Raw genomic sequence first — 17,958 nt, 5'->3', positions numbered from 1 at the left:
CTCACAATGCACCCTGCCCAGCGGGGCAAAGGCCTCGCCGCCCTCCCAGAGCAAGGCCCACCGAACCCCGCCGGCGGCGTGAGGCGTGAACACGAATCCCTTTGGGGTCTGGATGACCAGAATTTGGATCCAGTAGGAACTGGGTCACAAAGACGAGCAAAGGGCAGGGGTGGTGGATGCCTGTGGCAGTCAGGAATGAGGGCAGAGGCCTCTGGCAGGCAAAAAAAGGGGCTGTGGCGGCGGGTGGGTGAGGGCACAAGGCCCCATGAGCAACGAGGAACCCCAAGACGGCCCTCATCGCCGTGAGGGACCGGGCACGGGTGTCCAGAAGCCGGGCTGGGTGGGGAAGATGCGGCCGGAGAAGGAGAGGAGTGACAGGAGTGACAGGGCCGCAGCAGCCCCCACCCCCGCCCCGCGTGTGAGGGGACAGCGGCCCCGAGGGAAGCGGGGTCCCGGCCCGGGAGCCGGAACCGCGCGCTGGGGAGCGGGCTTGAGGCTGGACCGGCGGCGGGGCAGGGAGCGGGGCCGGGCGGAGAAGGGGCCGGCGTGGTGCTGAGGGAAAAAGCGGCTGCTCCTGAGGGACACGTAGATGTTGGGGGCGCGGCGAGACAACCAGCGGCGCCCCGAGACCCAGAGCAGCCAGCAGCCTTCATCCGCCGCACCGAGGCCCAGGGCGGCGGGGGAAGCAGACGACAGGGCGCCCGCGCCGGTCAGCGAGAGGGAACTCCCCTCCCCCGCGCCCGGCCCCTTGCCAACCCCAGGTAGGGACGGCTGATTGACAGCCTCTCTCCGCCCTTCTGGCGTTTTCATTGGGTACTTTTCACGCCGATCAACAACGTGTCCGACGAAATGCTGGCTCCCATTGGCACGCCTTGCCCCGCCCCTCCCGGCAAGGCCAAAAAGGGAGGTGAGGGGGCGGGGCTTGAGGCCGAAGGGGCGGGGCGGCGGCGTGCAGCCGGGAGGCTTATCCCGCGAAGGCGGTCGGCGGCGGCTGGAGCGGTCGGGCGGCGGCGGCGCGGGATGGGACGGAGCGCGGGGCCAGGTGGGTGTGGGGCCACGCTGCCGCCTCCCTCAGCCGGAGGGGCGGCAGCGCTCAGGGTGTCCGCTCCCCTCTCCTGGGAGCCCGGCGGCCGCCGGGAGGGGCGGTGAGGGGGAGCAGCCGCTCTTTAACGGCCCCTCGCCCCCAACCCGCGGGGATAATCCCGCCGTTGCCCTGCGGGAGCCCCCTCAGCGCGACGGCCGCGCCTTTCCTCTCACAGCCGCGATCGAGGGCAGCGACCGGTCGCTTCGGGGTTTGTCCCTCTCCTCCGACCCGGGCTGAGCTGCCCGTCCCGGGGCCCTCCCGCCTCAGCCGGGCGGGAGGAAGCTTTGTTTGGCCCCTCGCCAGTCCCCAGAGCCGTGGGGCGCGTTCCTCTCCCCCGTTTCGGTCTCGGGTGGGGGTTGCGAAGCCCACCCAATGCGTGGGGTCGGGGAAGAGGCCCCCGGACCGGCGATTCTCGGGGCTGGGCGCCGTGTTCCGCGGGGAACACGGCGCCCAGCCCCGAGAATCGCCGGTCCGGGGGCCTCTTCCCACTCGTGTTTCCCCCCACTCGTGGCCCCCGCTCAAGCACCGCGGCCTCACACCAACAAGTCTCTTCTGACGTTCAGCGATCTTCAAGTACTTAAAAATAATCGTCTTTGGCTTTGAAGGGCGCTGGGAGTCCTTGACAGCTCGGGAACTTTTAAACCCTCTCTCTCTTTTTTTTTTTTTCCTTCCCTCCTACTCGTAGTTTTTGCAGATTAATTTTTTTTTTCCCCCACTTCCCCCCATTTCACTTATTTCTGAAGTGAATGTGTTGCTGAGGAGAAGCTGAGAGTCTGAGTGAGCGCAGGCATGTGGAGACGGGGATTTATTGCGACTGCTGAATGTCTAACACTGAAAAGCGATTAAGAAGTACTTATTTATTCTTTTTCTTCTAATTTATGATACAGTTCAGTAATCGCTGCAGATAACTTAACAGGAGAAGGACTGAGAGTTTTAGGCTGAGCAACAATCTGTGAAGTGGGGCCAGTACTTGAGTGATGGGTTACTGGATGCAGTTGTGAGATCCCTTGATAGAAAATACTTCAAAGGACAAGTGGTTTAGTTTGTGCAGGAGTAGGAGAAAGCTGTCTAGCTGTGGTCCTTTGTGCTTCTTTTGTGAACTACAGGGAACGAGGGGAAAGTATTCCTTTTAGAAGAAGATGAGGGCAAATTATGAAAGCAGCCAGGAACTTCAAGAGACTTGAAATCTGAGGATGAGAAAGAGGAGATGGTTTTTCCTTCCTTTTTAAAACTTTACTTACAGAATCAAAAAGTACTGTGTTTATATGAGACAGATTGTTATTTGGAATTTGCCTGATAGAGTGTTTTCCGTAGTGGTTAATAGCGTGTGTGCTTGAAGAAGGGAATGAAGTAATGGAACAAGGCTGCAGTTCTTGTTCTCCAGCATGCTCTCCCACACCACAGCGACCTGTAGCTCAAATGCTAAGTTGTGTGGCCTCCAATATATGGAGGTTGACATGATATGGAATAATTATGTAGAGTAATATCCAAGCTGGAAACCTGTTAGGTTAAAGTTACAAGTTACAGTGCTTGCAAACTTAGAAGATTCAAGATTAAACTCCATGTTTGAGCTGTGTTATGTTCAGTTAACAGCTTGCTTTTGCCTACAAGTTCTCATAAAAAAAAATGCACTAAGACAGAAGGACAGTTATCTGCCTCCATTAAAATAAAGGCTGTAAGTCATTCTTACTCAGAAACTGAGTGTGGGTTTCAGTAAGTTCTGTAAGAAGAATGTTTTATCTGCTGTTCTTCAGTTGAGACCAGGACCAGACCATGTTCCCTTTGAGCAATGTGGAAGCTTGATTTATTTCCAGCTGCATTTTAGGGGATGAGTTGTGCAAAGCAAACTTTTCTTACTGCTTGCTGGAGGATTAATTTTGTGTTTGAATTGCGAGTGGCAGTGTGAATGTAGTTATTAGACGGTGAATGCATACATGAAATAGTATATAATTGAGGCAGTTCTCTTTCTTCTCCTGTTCCGTGGCTATTTTCTTTAAATAAAGGAAAAATAGAAAACATTTTTTTAATCAGATAGGTACTGAAACAATAGTCTTGATTATACACAATAGTTACTGAAATTGTATGGTCTCCGTTAATCTTCCTATTTGTCCATGGATGTAATAAAATATGACTTTGTATGTTAGAAATAGAATTGCTTGTGCAAAAAAAGGGACTTTCATAGCAGGAGTAAGTTATTGAGGCTTCATGTTTGATTTATGTCGTACAACACATGACATTTCATAGTTAATAGCAGCATAAATCTGCTTTGTTTTTCAGTATATGCCTTGTCTGTACAACATGCCTCAAAGGATTATGATTTCAGGAGTAGTAATATAAACTTTTTACAGACCAGCTGCTCTTTGGTGTGACTACTTTAGCTCAAGTTTGTTTACTTTATTCTTCATTGAGAAGGTATGTGCCATGTATTTCTGTGAAACAAGGAATAACAGTGTCTGCAGGCAATATTCCTGTATGGAGGAAAGAGGAAGGAAAGCCATTGTGTGACAGATGGTAGTAATATTATTTTGAAGTTTCTTATATACAGTCACTAGCAGGACAAGATTTCTAAAAACCAAGTCAAACTAGAGCAGATACTTTGGTGAAGAATTCCAGAAGAGCTGATGGTAGCTGAGTGTTTAAGTCACTGTGTCAGTGTCATCTGGACAGTGAATCAACTTCCATGCTGTTGCAAGTCTTCCCTTTTTCATTTAACTTCCTGCATGGACAGTTACATCATGGTGTAGTTTATAGTAATTGGAGCGGGAAGGAGCCTTGAGAGAACTGGATGGAGGACTCATGATGTAAAAAGATAAATATATGCAGTTAAGTCTTTGTTCTATCCCACTCTCCCATAGCACCATTTTCCAGAGCTCACTTGACTGCTTTTAGCGAGGAATGAGTAAGAAATGTCGTTGCAGTTAATTTCAGTCTGCCCTTGCAGGCCTGTATTTAGCTGGTGTGTACTTGATATGGTCTTGTAACTGAGCTTGAATCTCATATGGGTTGTATAATAAAGCACTTCTTGGCCTTTTTAATTCAAAGGTGATGTATTGGTATCTTCCTGGTTCATGTATGACTCCAGATAAAATGTCTGGACCTTTTGTGGTCATTGCTGCGACTTCTTTTTATTTTATTTTTGCTTACATAGGATATTGAGCTACAGGCTGTGAATCAGGTGAACTGCACTACTAGCATGAGTTACTAACCAGGCTATGTGTGTCCAGTGGGTCCTGGTACTAAGTTTTTGTTAATTACCTCAGTAGTGGAAAGATGTTCCACTGAGAAGCTGTTCTTCTCAGGCTCATTTCTTGGTTCTCTAAGCTTAAAGCCATTCAGTATATGAAGATCATTAACACGATCGGTTTACAAATACATGTCTTCCAGTGTTATATACAACTGTACATTGCCTTCAGAAGCTTCATTGTACCAGGAATTCTAGGGGTCACAGATTGTTCTTTTAATAGAATTCGCAGTTACACATAGAGAAAGAGGTAGATAGTGAGTATGAACTACTTCTTCATATGGAAGACTCGCATACAGAATACCTGTAATGTCAGAAAATCAGTGACTCGACTAAGAACTAAATGGCGGCATCTGGAGCCTTAGCTCTGTAGCAGAACTGCTACTTTACATTCTCTCCTGAGAACTTAGTCTGCCTTTAGGGGTAATAATGAAAATAACCTCAAGTTACCCAGATTTATTTACTCAACTGTTCAGAAGCCAGCCTGTTGTAAAAGCTCCTGAAATGTTGCACCGGGGTGTTTTTTTAACTGGAAAAGCACTGTTGTTTTTCACCTCTCTTTTGCAGACTTGGATAACTGAAATATTTTTAGCAGCTGATAGATGTAACTACTTTTTCCTCTGCCAAAAGGAGAAACAAAACATTTGGGAAGAAATAAAGAAATTTGTGTGTAGAAACAGCTGAAGATCAAAATGAAAGTTTTTCATGCTGATTTAGGCTGTGAACTAGAAGCTTATCTTGTTTGATTTCTTTGTTTTTGGCAGGTGAGATAGCTGGAGATTTTTTTTTGAAGGCCATATTAATATGGTAAGCGTTTGTTGGATTTGCTTTTTTTAAATAAAAACAAATCCAAATTTATTTGTTAGGGATTTATAAGCATTCTGAATTTCAACGCATTACAAATTTGTTTTTTCTTTCATATACTGAAATATTCTGCCATTAAACTAATGATGTTTTCTGGGTCTAGAGCCAATTGCTGTATGGGATTTTTTTCTTTGGTGGACTTCTTCATTTAGCAGAATTTTAGTTACTCTTTTTCAAGGTTCTTGGAGGTCCTTCCTGCCTGTTGGTTACAAATACCATTTCTTTATTCTTAAGAGAGATTTCGTAGCCAGATACAGTGATAGAGGACAATGTGTGTTTCTGTTATGTGTAAAATATCTTTATGCCAAATTTATTAAACTATTTATTTTTTAATATTATATGCAGGTGTCAGTGTAAAACAAATCATAGAGCAAATATTTTCTCATCATTTGTATACTGTCAAACAGGTTATACTTAATGTGTAGGTTTTCTTCAAAACATTCATAACTACAAGTCTCCTAGCAAGTGTGTTTTGGTAAGAAGTACTGGAAAGAACTGACAGGGACTGTTGAGTGCTGAGTTAGAGAATTGGCTAAGCATTAGTGAACATAGTAACATAACAAAAATAAGTGTCTTGGACGTGGCTGGCATGCAGATATTTTTGCTTTAGTTTTTATAGAATAGAATAGTTTTGAATTAATCTTGCATTCTGTAGAAGTTAGGCTTTATAATAGTCTTCAGATTGTGACGCAACCTTTAAAATGCTGGTAAGTGAAACAGATTAAGTATGTATAGAGATCAGTGGTAATTTGTATCTGTTTGGAGTTTGTATTTTACAGTCCTCATAACTGATATAAATAGAAGTAGCCTATGCTAAGGCAGTCATAACTTCCATTAATCAGTCAAAACCAGAAATTTAGCTTAGATGTATTTTTTTTTCAGGATAAGAAAAAAAGAGATTTTCAAATGTTGTGCACAGAATTACAGCCTGGCTTGGTTTTTTTCTCCAGTTCCATAAATCAAAACTCTATTTCACTGTTTCTTGGGCACAGACTTTTATTGCACATCCCTGTTGTAGAAATCTGCCCAATAGAGAAACTGCAGAATAATTTATTGTGGTAAAACTCTATCAAACATTGTTCATTTACACAGCAGTATGCACAGTTAAACTTACATTGAAAAATATTAATCACCGTTATGTTCAAATGAGACAGACTTTTTGGAGGTTTATGCAGTGATTGTGTTTCCTCCTGTGCTGGTGTAAAAGCATAGGTAAGCTTTGTTTGGCTGTTGTAACTGTGCGTTAGTGTGCTTTGGGGCAGTTTTTTTTAAACCTGAATATGCACTTGCTTTAGAGTTCTGTATATATTATGGTGATTCTCAGGTCCTCTGTCAGCCTTGTGTTTGCTGACAGAACTTCAAAACTGGGCAGGGAAGTTCAAATAATAAATAGTGAAAATGCTGTTTAATGCATGATCTGAATGAAATTGATAAAACAGTTTTTTTTTTTTCTTCAACTTTGCAGCTGGCACTGCTAGTGATTATAATTTTTCAGACATTAGAAATTTTACAGAAGCCTGTTTGCATAATGAAAATATCGAAGAATGCTGAAATACTTTGCTGTCATTCAGCCTTTTCTAACTTTTTTCTTCAAGATTTTACTGAATTTGACTCCTTTGGTCTTTCTAAGGTAATATAATGTTTTCAGATGCCTGGCTTATCTATGAGCACATGTAATTATTTATATTTAAGCTGTTTACTGAACAGTTAAAACAGGATGCTATTTGGGCTGGGCCTGTGCTATAAGGTATAGAGGCTGCTGCATCTTGTTGACTTGAGGTACACTGGGTGACCACGCTTAAAGGATGGTGTGTCCAAAAGATGGCAACAAAGATGGTGAAAGGAGTATAGGGCATGACTTAGGAAGAGCAGCTGAGGATATTAGGTTTGTTCAGCTTGGAGAAGAGGAGGCTGAGGGGTGACCTCATTGCTGTCTAAGGTTCCTCATGATGAGGGGAGGAAAGGGAGGTACTGATCTTGTCTCCTTGGTGTCTGGTGATAGGACACAAGGGAATGACTTAAAGTTGCATCAGAGGAAGTTCAGATTGGTTATTAGGAAAAAGTTCTTCACTGAGAAGGTGGTGAAGTGCTGGAGCAGGCTCCGCAGGGAAGTGGTTGTGACTCCGAGCCAGTTGGGGTTCAAGAGACGTTTGGACAAAGCTCTTCGGTATCTGGTTTAACTTTTAGGCTGCTGTGTGTGGACTCAAGAGTTGAACTCGAACATCCTCATGGGTATAATGTAGTGGTGTTTTGGAGGCCTTACAAGACTTGAGTTTCACTGACTGTTTAGAACATAGCATGTGCAAAAATATTTCCTTTTATTGTTGATATATTCATAGAAACTGAAAGTGAACAAAGCACTTCGTCAGTGATGATTGAAAAGCATTTATATAAAATGTGGCCATCAGAACATTCTTCCATGAACTGGTTAACCAGTTACCTGCTTGTCACTTGCTGCAGAACAAGATACCATTTACAGGGCTGTTAGTAGGGGCCGGGGTTCAGATTGAATCTACGGGTGAAGTTTGTTCAGCGTTGATGACTGTAATAGCCAGTTGGAGTATTCCCTTATTTGAGGGTTTACAGGTAATGTGTGCAGCTGATGTATGCAGCTGTTGCTTACTCCTCTCCCTCTAGTAGCTTTTTCCTGCAGCATAGCACTGCTCTTCTTGTTGCAATGCCTTCCTTTGAAGGCTAGAAGGGCTAACTCATCTTTTCTGTTTTCCACTTCTGATGTCCTGTAAGGTAAGGACAGTGGTGGGTGGGTCACTGTTGTGTATCTTAGTGGAGAGGCCTGTTAGAGCAGGTGAGCAGTATATAACCCTTGGATCCGTAACTTACTTCATAAAAAAAGACTGGTGAAGGTGTAAAAAGATTCTCTTCTGCATTCTTGTGACTTGGAAAATTAAATGCCATTAGAACACATACTTTCCTCATAGCCAAATACCTTAGTTTTTCAGCTGATGGATCCCAGGTTTCTTGTGCATCTTCATAGTGGCAACCACTTTGCTCATAACAAGTAACACTTGGAGAGCTTGTATGTGTAATGGATGACAGGCATAATATATCAGAACATGTCAACAGTGTGCCAGTGAATGTTGGAATTAATATCTTGATGTTTGTTTTGAAATTCTGTAGTGGAAGAGGTCAGTATTCCATGATGTCGCGGACAACCATTCATCTGCCGTGGGCTTCATTTTGTCCCGACAGAGCAACGGGCAGCTGTGGGGACTAGTGTGCTACAAGACGAGGCCTGGGAAGCTCGTTTTATTTTGAAACTTCAAACAGCCTTTGAAAATGCTTATTTGAGAAGTTTTTCTGCCTCATTACATGTGAATGAAGAAATGGAGAGTTTGAACTTCTGAATTGGGAGGAGGGCTTTAGTGAACATGTGGTTTTTTTAGTTGTTCTACAGCAGTTAGAGCTTGCTGCTGAGTTTTATATAGAACATTGAAATTCTCTGGAACTCGTATCAGCACAGGTTTATTGTAGGGTTATTTCCTGGGAAAGTGCTGTTTTTAAAGCTTGGCTGCTGCTGCTTTGAATGCTTAAACAGCTGCAAACAGGGAGGACATACCACACCACTTCAAATGAAGCCTATGTTTGATTTTATGCTGAATTTGAAGACACTTTTGTACATGTATTACTGTTTTTTTTTTTTTTTCACACAATTTGAAGTTCCTTCTAACATCTGCATGCCGGCTCAGCAGCTGGAGTGGGGCTGCAGTTAACTCTAAGTCAAATTTGAAGGGGATGTCTTGGTACAATTTTACAAGTAGTTTGGTTACAGTTTCAGGTTATCTGACTGTGTATGTAGTAGGAGGAGAGTATTTGCCAGGCTATGCTAGACAAGCAGATGTGCAAGCCACATGCTTTCTATCTACCCTTCTTTTTGCAGAAAGAACCAGGAACTAGGATTTCAGCAGCTTTGTGTTTTTTTTCTAGCTGGAAGGGATCCTGCCTCCTTTGTCTCAGTAAGCTTTCTCCTCTAGAAGGTCTCAACTTTCCAAATCCTACAGGTCTTGTACATCTTCACTGTAGCAATTGCTTTATATTTATAGCAAGTAAAAAGTGGTAGCACTTGTGCATGGCAAGCGTGAAATACCTGAATGTTGAAGTGATGAGGTACAAATGCCTTCAAGAGGAGTGTCTGAGAATGCTCTGAGGTACAGTTTTCCGTCCCTCAAACGAAGTGTAGCTATTGTAACATTTGCCTCTCTCATCAAACACTGCTCATGCTCTTGTAAGATTCTCTTGAAATTCCAAGCATCCTTTGATTCAGGGTGGGTAATTCTGCACAAGCGTGTAGATAATATTAGGAGCAACACGTAGTTATAGCTCAAGCTAATAATGCTGCAAAGACAGACCTTCGTGTCTAGCTGCTGGATTTGCACTGCTAATGACAGGAAAGGCTTCCATGTTGACTGTCTAATACTAATAGGCAGTTGGGTTTTTAACCTTAAGGATTTTTTTTTTAGCCTGAAATAGCTTCATCTGAAATATTACTCTAAGATCATTGAGATTCTGACCTAATTTTTCTAAAATATCTGCTATTGAAGAAGGTACATTCTTTGCAGTAATATTATTCTGATTGCCATACTAACAATTCAGGGGACTTCTTGCATGGATCTGCAGCTTGCTGTCATGTAGGAGATCGTATTCTTCTTGGTCACTCAGGTGGCTGAAGTGTTTTCTGACTAGCTGGCTTGATTTTGGAGCAGGTTTAGCAGCCTTCAGGAATGTCTGTATTTTGGAGACTGATGGCAAGCTTGTGTTCAATGGGATTTATAACTCTTATTTGCAAAAACTGCAAATACTGCTGGGAAGTAGTAAGTAAAATTCCATGATCGGGGAAAATTCAGAACTTACGTTGTCTTAGATGCTTCAAGTTGACTAAATATTTTACATCACTTAGTAAATTGGTCCAGTTACTATTTCTGCGAGTTATTAATTGATGTCTAGTAAAATGAATGAAGGACAAAGTCAAATACTGTAGCAGATTGAACCCTTGTCTTAAAATTTTGGCTTTCTGAAGTGTACAGAAATAGCAGTCATATGCAGTATGTAGTCCAATGTGCATGTTTCTATTACCAGTTCTATCTCTTAATCTCATACTATTGAGGAAGCAGTGAAATAACCACCTTATCAGGCAGGTGGTATTTTTGCTGCCTGTGACAACAGCAGCTGAAACCCCAAACCCGTCTCCTTTTCTCCCTGTCCTATATTTTAAGCTGAAACTGTTAATGTTTTTTTTGTATGCTACTTCCTCATTTGGATTTTCTGTTTCACTTCCTCCTGCTGCAAACTCTCTCCTATGCATTTCTTCTGAAGTTGTCTTTTACTTCCCTTTCAATCTGTTTTGTATCCTAGTACTGCCTGTAAGAAGGAAATGCATTGTGATGAATTTCTGCTTCGTGTCATTTCTGGTAAAACCCACAGATGCCTCCCTTATTTTTTTAAGAGAGTGAGATGCTTGGAGACATAAGGAAAAAACAAACCACAACAGAAACCCTCCCCACTGCCACATTCATCCCTGAAGAAACTTAAAATGGAGGGAAGTAGATGCAAGACATGAAATGTAAACCCTTGCCAAATGTAAACCCTTCTTCCCTCAGCTGAGTGAACTGCCGACTATCAGATTTCTTTAAACCACAGAATGTTATTTTTGGCAGGAACATCAGAAAGAGTATTCTTTCATTTAAACAGTTGTTGTTTGGAAAACAAGCATATGTCTGGCATCATCATGGATTTCTAAAAGAGGAAAAAGTGATTTTATTTTCAAAACATGTAGTAAAACTGTATTTTCAGCATAATCAAATGTTAAAAGCTTTTGGAAGCTTAAATTTAATGGTGTGTCCTTACAGTTGGTTGTCAAGGTTGAAACAACAAGCACAGTTAGCCCTTAAGCTGCTAAATGCTAATCATAGCTTGGCAAGAGTTTTCCTCAGCCAAGTTACTGAGCTCCAGAGAAGCACACAAGCAGCCTGTAATAATTTTCTGAAGTTTTTCGAAGTTAAACTTAAATGTTGAGGTTCAGATGTGAATAAATAAGACTTCATTTTGGTAACTGCGATGTTAACTGTAAGACCCATGGCTATACATCTGTAGCTTGAGTATCGCCACTCTTGTTCATCTTGATAGAATTATGGCTGTTAGTGCCTTAGAATATGAAGCATTAGAAAGCATTGTGAAGTAAGTTTTGTGAACCTAAGTGATGGCATTCTAAACTGTGAACAGCTTTGATTTGCTGGTCAAAGATAACTTTCTTTATGCCTCATTACAGAATGGTAAATACAGCATAGAACAGTCTCAGATACCCAAAGAAGTTCATCTAGGTTCATTCCGTTACAGGGATAGGATAAGAATGGAGAAAAGTCACGTGCTTTAGCACTGGGTGGGAAACATTAGGGAGATTTAACTGGGAGGGTGGGAAGTTTAGGTGTTGCATATAGATGAATAAAACCAGTGAATTTAATTTGAGGGTTATTGGAAGTTATATTCGCTAAGATGTTTAACCTGATATTTTAGAACTAAAATAGGAGGAAACCTTGGCATAAAAGCTTGTCTAAAATAGAAAGCCTGAAGGACAAGTGTTCTTTTGTCAGAAGTGTATTTTTGAGTCTTCTAAATCCACTTTGAAGAAAATACTAAAATAAATTTAACTATAGGAAAGATAAGACTGTAGAAAGAATTAAATTCCACTGTGGATTAGTTAATTTGCATGCTATTATTAGTGTTCTATAAAATATGCCTTCCATGCTTTTTTTTGCTGATTTTCTGCAGGTGTATAATGAAGTGTTGATCCTCCTTCCTGGTTCAAAGCATCCAGGGCTTGCTGATGTAAATCAAATTCTTATTGGGTGTTAAAAGAAGAATAAACTTGGCCAAAGTGGGAAGCTTTTGAGTATTATGTTTTTCTGTAGACTTGAAACAACTTTTGGTTATTCTGAACAGAAAAGAACGTGACTGGTGGAACAGCTGACCTGTAAGGATGTGATAGCTGCAGGTACCCTGTCCTCCCCTTCCCCCTCAAACAAAGAATGTTAGTTGTTAATTGTTTTGTGTAAGATGGGAATTTACAGCAGTTTTATCCAGGAACAGATACTGATGCTCTAAAGGCTTCTAAAGGAGAAAGTGAAGGTCTCTTCCTTATTAATGAGTAGTCTCTGCCTGGTAGACTTCTTGTTAGCCAGAAAGAGGCTTTATAAATTATTCAGCTGATCTAGTAATATTTGTCACCTGCTCTTTATTTATTTTTAAGACCTTTTGTTCCTATTGCACAGCTAAATTGCTTTAGAGCAGGTTGTGCTTGGGGATGAAAATTATTTACTGTTGTGATAGCAGAGTATCACTTTCAGCCATTAAATCAGCATTCCTCCGTTCTGCAGAAAGAGATGGCAAAGAACGTAAGTTGCAAAGGGGCATGAAATCTGAAAACATGCCTCTTGAGTGTTCTCATGTACTTTTGTTTGAATTCAGGCTAATCCCTTTTATTTTGGTTTTTATTTCTTCAGAAGTGTATCTGGTACAAGATTCAACGTTAAACTTTTCTCATAAATCTGTTTACTGTTTAATAAAAACTAGAATGTAGTAGAGAAGTATTTATCAGCTATATTGTAACTGTACAAGGACTTGGGAAGTTTAGTCTTAGTTTAGGTCTAGTTAGCTGTATCTTAGTTTACCGAGCTTGCTTTAAAAAAAAAAGTGCCATAATCCCTCTAGAGAGAAGGGAGGGTTGTGCTAGAGAGGAGAGGTCTTATATTTGTGGGAATAGGTATTGTGCGCATTCCCGTTGCTACTGCAGTGTCACTCTGTGTAATAGTCTGGTTTGGGTTCAAGTTTCCCAATAAGAAATCCTAATTCTCCTTTGGGCAAGTTCATTTTTCAAAGAGCAAGAAGCTGGTAGGGGAAGAGGAGAGTTCTGCAGATACCTGAAATCCCATTGACCTGTTGTCCAAAATTTTATGCAATATTGTACTTTTTGTTATTACGCAAATGATACTGTCCATTACTAGTTGTTAATTACTTGGATAGTAGTAGAAAAAGAGCAACTGACCTGTAAGTGATCAGATGCAAGGAGTCTGGGGAAGAAGGGGTTTTGAATTCCACTTAACTGTGCATTCCAAACCAATGCACAAAACTAATCATCTGTTTGCCTGAAAAATGCCACAGAACAGTACCAGTGGAGGAGTGGCGCTGGTGTGTGGTTGGACTTCTTCGTCTACTTTTGATTTTTTTTTTTCTTTGTTTAGGGGAGGACATAACTATTTTCGTAGCAGTAAGATTATCTCTAGAAAGCTGTCTTTATCCAAGTTGTAAAATCTTAATCCTCAGTTTTCCAGTGGGCTGCATGAGGGCAAAGGTAATTGTGTGAATATTGACTTTGACTTTTTTATTGTGAAAATGCCATCTTGGACAGCCTGCTTGGTCCTGATGATTATTTGTTTATTTTTTAAGCACTTGAACATGGGCTTGTCCTAATAATAGTTTAAGTTGTCCACTTTAAAGTTGCAGGAGTCCCTTTTAAAGCAGTAGTTTTGGTGCAGAACATTTAGTTATTTACACGTTAACCTGCTAATAGGCTACTTCTCAACAAAAGCCTTTCTTAAAGGCAAAGCATCTGTGTACTATTGTCATGCTTTAAAATGAAGGTGGAAGGTTTTTTTTCCCTTTGATTTTCTTCTCTGTATGCCAGCAACATGATTAAAATAACTTTCTAGAAGTCTTGACTTAAAAAAAAAAAAAAGAAAAAAGACGTCAAGGATACAGTTAGTTGACTAGTGAATCTTAGGCGTATTTACATAGCAATTTTACATTTCCGTTGGTGTGAATGTCCCTAGTACGCAAGGGTAACAAAATTAAAAACTTAGTGAGTGTCTGCAATTCTGAGATTTGAGCTTGGATCTTCCATGTTGGTCAAAAGAGGAGGAAAAAAGTCATTGATGAAACCTTGTCTGAAATTTTTTGGTGTTTCTGAAGAGGCCTACATCCTGCATGGCAGGAGTGTAATCGGTGAGACAGGAAATGTGTTGCCAGCAGTTTATGGAAATGCCAGTTTATGTTGCTAGTTAATGGAAAATACTGTTATTTCTGCAGCCAGTACGTTGAAAACATAGGCTCTTAAATGTATTGGAGGCTGTAACTTACTGAAAAAAAAAAGGGATGGGGGTTCCTATGGTAATCCGTGGCAAGAGTTGTTAAAATCGGAAAGCCAGTATGCATCTGTGCTGTGCTAAAAGAAAAAATTGTATTATGTGGGATCAGCTGACACTTTAAGTGGTTCCTCATAAAGGACGCTTTTTAAAAACAGAAAACAAAAACCAACAAAAACAACGAAAAACCCACACCCAAAAACCCCAACAACTTCCCCCCCACAAAAAACCCAAGGTTCCACGCCTTCTTGGATGATCTGCTTTGGTTCATTGTACTTGATGCAGAACTTGCCAAGAGTTTTGTAATGTGCAATAACATGAGTGGTCAGCTCAGATGACTCTGGTGCTTACACCACGTCACCGCGTTTTGGTCACAGAAGTCGCCTATGAAAAGCTGTGTGAGCACTGAAACCAGGATCACTTGGGGTGGAAGAGTAAAAATTTGGAAAGGCATCGAGTAGAGGCGTAGCTTTACTTGCTGGCTTCCACACACCTGCAGTGCACGTGCTTGTGTAAGCGTAACACTCTGAATATCAGCAGGTCTCAAACTTTTAATTGAACCTCCCTTTTTGGTAATAGTTTGTTCCTCTACTGCTCTTTTGCCAGCACCAAGCAGCTGCTAAATGAAGAGGGAAAGAGGAAGCAGCATGCCACAGCTGTACAGCTCTGGCCCTTCCTCTGGGAAGTGGAGCTGGAGCCCCAGAGCGTTGTGTGATTTCTGCTTTCCTGTATGGACATGGAAAGAGGTGGATTTGAACCTGTGCCACATTCTCGGCTGTCTCTTCTCTCTTTCTTGCCTTCCCAGAGCAGAGTGGTCAGTAATGACCAAAATGCCTCATTGCTTCTGTTCCTGAGTGTAAGCCACACAGTGCTTTGGAGCTACCAGCTGCTGCCTATGCAGACATGGCATGCATCCTTTCTTATGATACCTTCTGTGCTTACATTCCTGTCTACATAGTGTTAAAAAGAATAGCTTTTGCTCTTTGAATTAAAAAAGAAAACAAAACAAACCAAACCCTACTGTGGATTTCTTGGTGGCCCATGCCTTTCAGCAACCAGTTGTCACTGTTCCAAAACATTTAAGGTTTGGGTTTTCTTTTTCCAAAGTCAAGATATTTTACATCTTGCATCATCTGTATGTATTTATTTATTTATGTGTAAATCTGTATTAATTCTTGGAAATAATAAATAATTTACATTATTTGTAGCTTAAAAAAATCTTCGGTAGAGGAAGGCAAGGGGAGCAGGACTTGAAAATGTTGAAATGGATATCTTTGGTTGTTGGAAGACTGAGGAAGGGACACAGGCAAGAGACAGAACAGGATGGCATACCTGCAGTCACATTATTATGAACTGTTAAGAGAGACCTGGGATGTGTATATATATATCCATACATATTGTATGTATTAATAAATTTAGGTTTTCCTAGACTTGATTATCAGATCAAGATTTGTTTTTTTTTATTGTTTTGAAATCTTTTCATGGAAATTACTTCTATAAGATGCTGCATTTGTGGCAGCTGACAGCCCGTCAATAGAAAATACTGAACATAACTGTGAAAATTATACTGAAGTAATCTGAAGAATAGGATTTACTTGAATTTATGAAAATATTTAGTGGGAACAGGCAAATCTGATCTCTTGAGTTAGTATCAGCTGCTTGGTGTTGAGCCTGATGGTAAAGCAGTAGATAACCTGGACAGATTATGCGATTAGGATAAGTTCATACTTCTCTCTTCTTTACCCATATTAAAGTGTGAGGTAGAAGTAGTTTTAAAATTCAGCTTTATGAAAACAAGTCTTAAAACCATAAAAAAAATCTCATGTAACAGCGGGCACGATGGCTTTAAGCCACTTCAGCCTTCTTTTTGAAAGAAAAAAAGTGGACTTTATTTCAAATACTTCTGGATTTCTGTGATTTATTTGATCTTCCTAAACTGCTAAGCTCCTCTACATTGAATGAGATTTGAGGTCACAGATCTACGCGAAACTGCTTTAGTTTAACTGGCTTATAAGTAAAAATGTTAATAACAAAGACCCAAACGAAACAAACAAAACCATGTGTCTCTGGCTCTTTAAAAACAGGAAGGGAGGGGGGGAACCTTGAGAAATCAGGATAAACTTGAACCATGTAGTTAACATTAGAGTATGCTAATCTCTCAAGAGTAGCTCTCCAGCTAGGGTGTAAAATGAGATAATTAAATACATACGTTTCATCTGTTAAAAATGCTTTCATTCTTTCTCTCCCTTCTCACCTTCCTTATTTCTTTTCATAGTAGTGTTCTTAATTGAACCCCATAGGCCAACTGTAAGGAGTCACTAACAGTTTAATTCCATTGAGTTTTGATTTTATAAGTGATGACTCTTTAAAGATTAATCTTTGATACCTACATCTGTCTAAAAACAATTTAAATGCTTTTTGAGACTTTTGAATTGGAGAAAAAGCACACTTTTCACAAATATCTTCCAATCTGTGTCCTACTGAACTTTTACAAAGGTTTTTTCTATTGAGAGATGTGTATCTACAAATATATCTCTAGATATACCTGTAGATATGAAAGGCTTTATAGACAGAACTGCAATTATATATATATACACACACATATATCTCTACATGCATACCTATAGTATGTGCATATAAGAGAGAACTGTTTATAAGAATAGACTATTTCAGTTGGAAGAGACCTACAATAATTATTTGGTCCAACTGCCTGACCACTTCAGGGCTGATGAAAAGTTAAAGCATGTTATTAAGGGCATTGTCCAAATGCTTTGTAAACACTGACAGGCTTGGGGCATTGACCACCTCTCTGGGAAGCCTGTCCCAGTGTTTGACCACCCTCTTGGTAAAGAATTGCTTCCTAATACAAAGTCTGAACCTCCTCTGATGCAGTTTTGAACCATTCTCACGTGTATTCTCACGGGATACCAGGGAGAAGAGATCACCACCTCCCTTTCCACTTCCTGGTAGAGAGCAATGCGATCACCCCTCAGCCTTCTTTTCTCTAAACTAGACAAGCCCAAAGTCCTCAGCTGTTTCTCACAGGACATTCTTTCTAGCCCTTCCTCCAGCATTGTTGCTCTCCTCTGGACGCATTTGAGTATCTTAATGTTCTTTTTAAATTGCGGGGCCCGGAACTGCGCACAGTACTCAAGGTGAAGCCGCACCAGCGCTGAGTGCAGCAGGATGATCACCTCTTTTGACGGGCTGGTTATGCTGTGTTTGATGCCCCCCAGGATGCGGTTTGCCCTCTTGGCTGCCAGGGCGCACTGCTGACTTGTATTGAGCCTGCTGCCCACACCAGCACCCCCAGATCCCTTTCTGCAGGACTGCTCTCCAGCCACTCCTCTCCCAATTTATACTTGTCCCCAGCATTACTCTGTCCTAGGTGCAGGATTTGGCATTTAGACTTGTTAAATTTCATCCCGTTAATCATTGCTCAGTGCGCCAGTCCATCTAGATCCCTCTGCAAGGCCTCTTTTCCCTTGAGAGAGTGAACAGCACCTCCCAGTTTAGTATCAGCAGAAAACTTGCTAATGGTGCATTCAACTCCTGCATCCAGATCACTGATAAATATATTGAACAGGACTGGCCCTGAAATTGAACCTTGTGCAACA

The 17,958-nt window shown here is 41.4% G+C and overlaps 1 protein-coding gene across 2 annotated transcripts in view; it reads left to right on the top strand.

Annotated features, from left to right (window-relative positions):
- The first annotated feature begins 987 nt into the window (after window positions 1–987).
- Window positions 988–17,958, top strand: part of WASF3 (WASP family member 3) — a 70,737-nt gene continuing 53,766 nt past the window's right edge. For both annotated transcript variants that reach the window (XM_086739477.1, XM_086739478.1), the window contains exon 1: window positions 988–1,042. The gene's annotated coding sequence lies outside the window, so the exon portion shown is untranslated. The remainder of the gene's footprint in view (window positions 1,043–17,958) is intronic.

The sequence above is a fragment of the Chlamydotis macqueenii genome, chromosome 1 (assembly GCF_036417535.1).
Source record: "Chlamydotis macqueenii isolate bChlMac1 chromosome 1, bChlMac1.mat, whole genome shotgun sequence".
In the NCBI taxonomy this organism is placed as follows: Eukaryota; Metazoa; Chordata; class Aves; order Otidiformes; family Otididae; genus Chlamydotis; species Chlamydotis macqueenii.
This window is presented reverse-complemented; position numbering and strand designations above follow the sequence as displayed.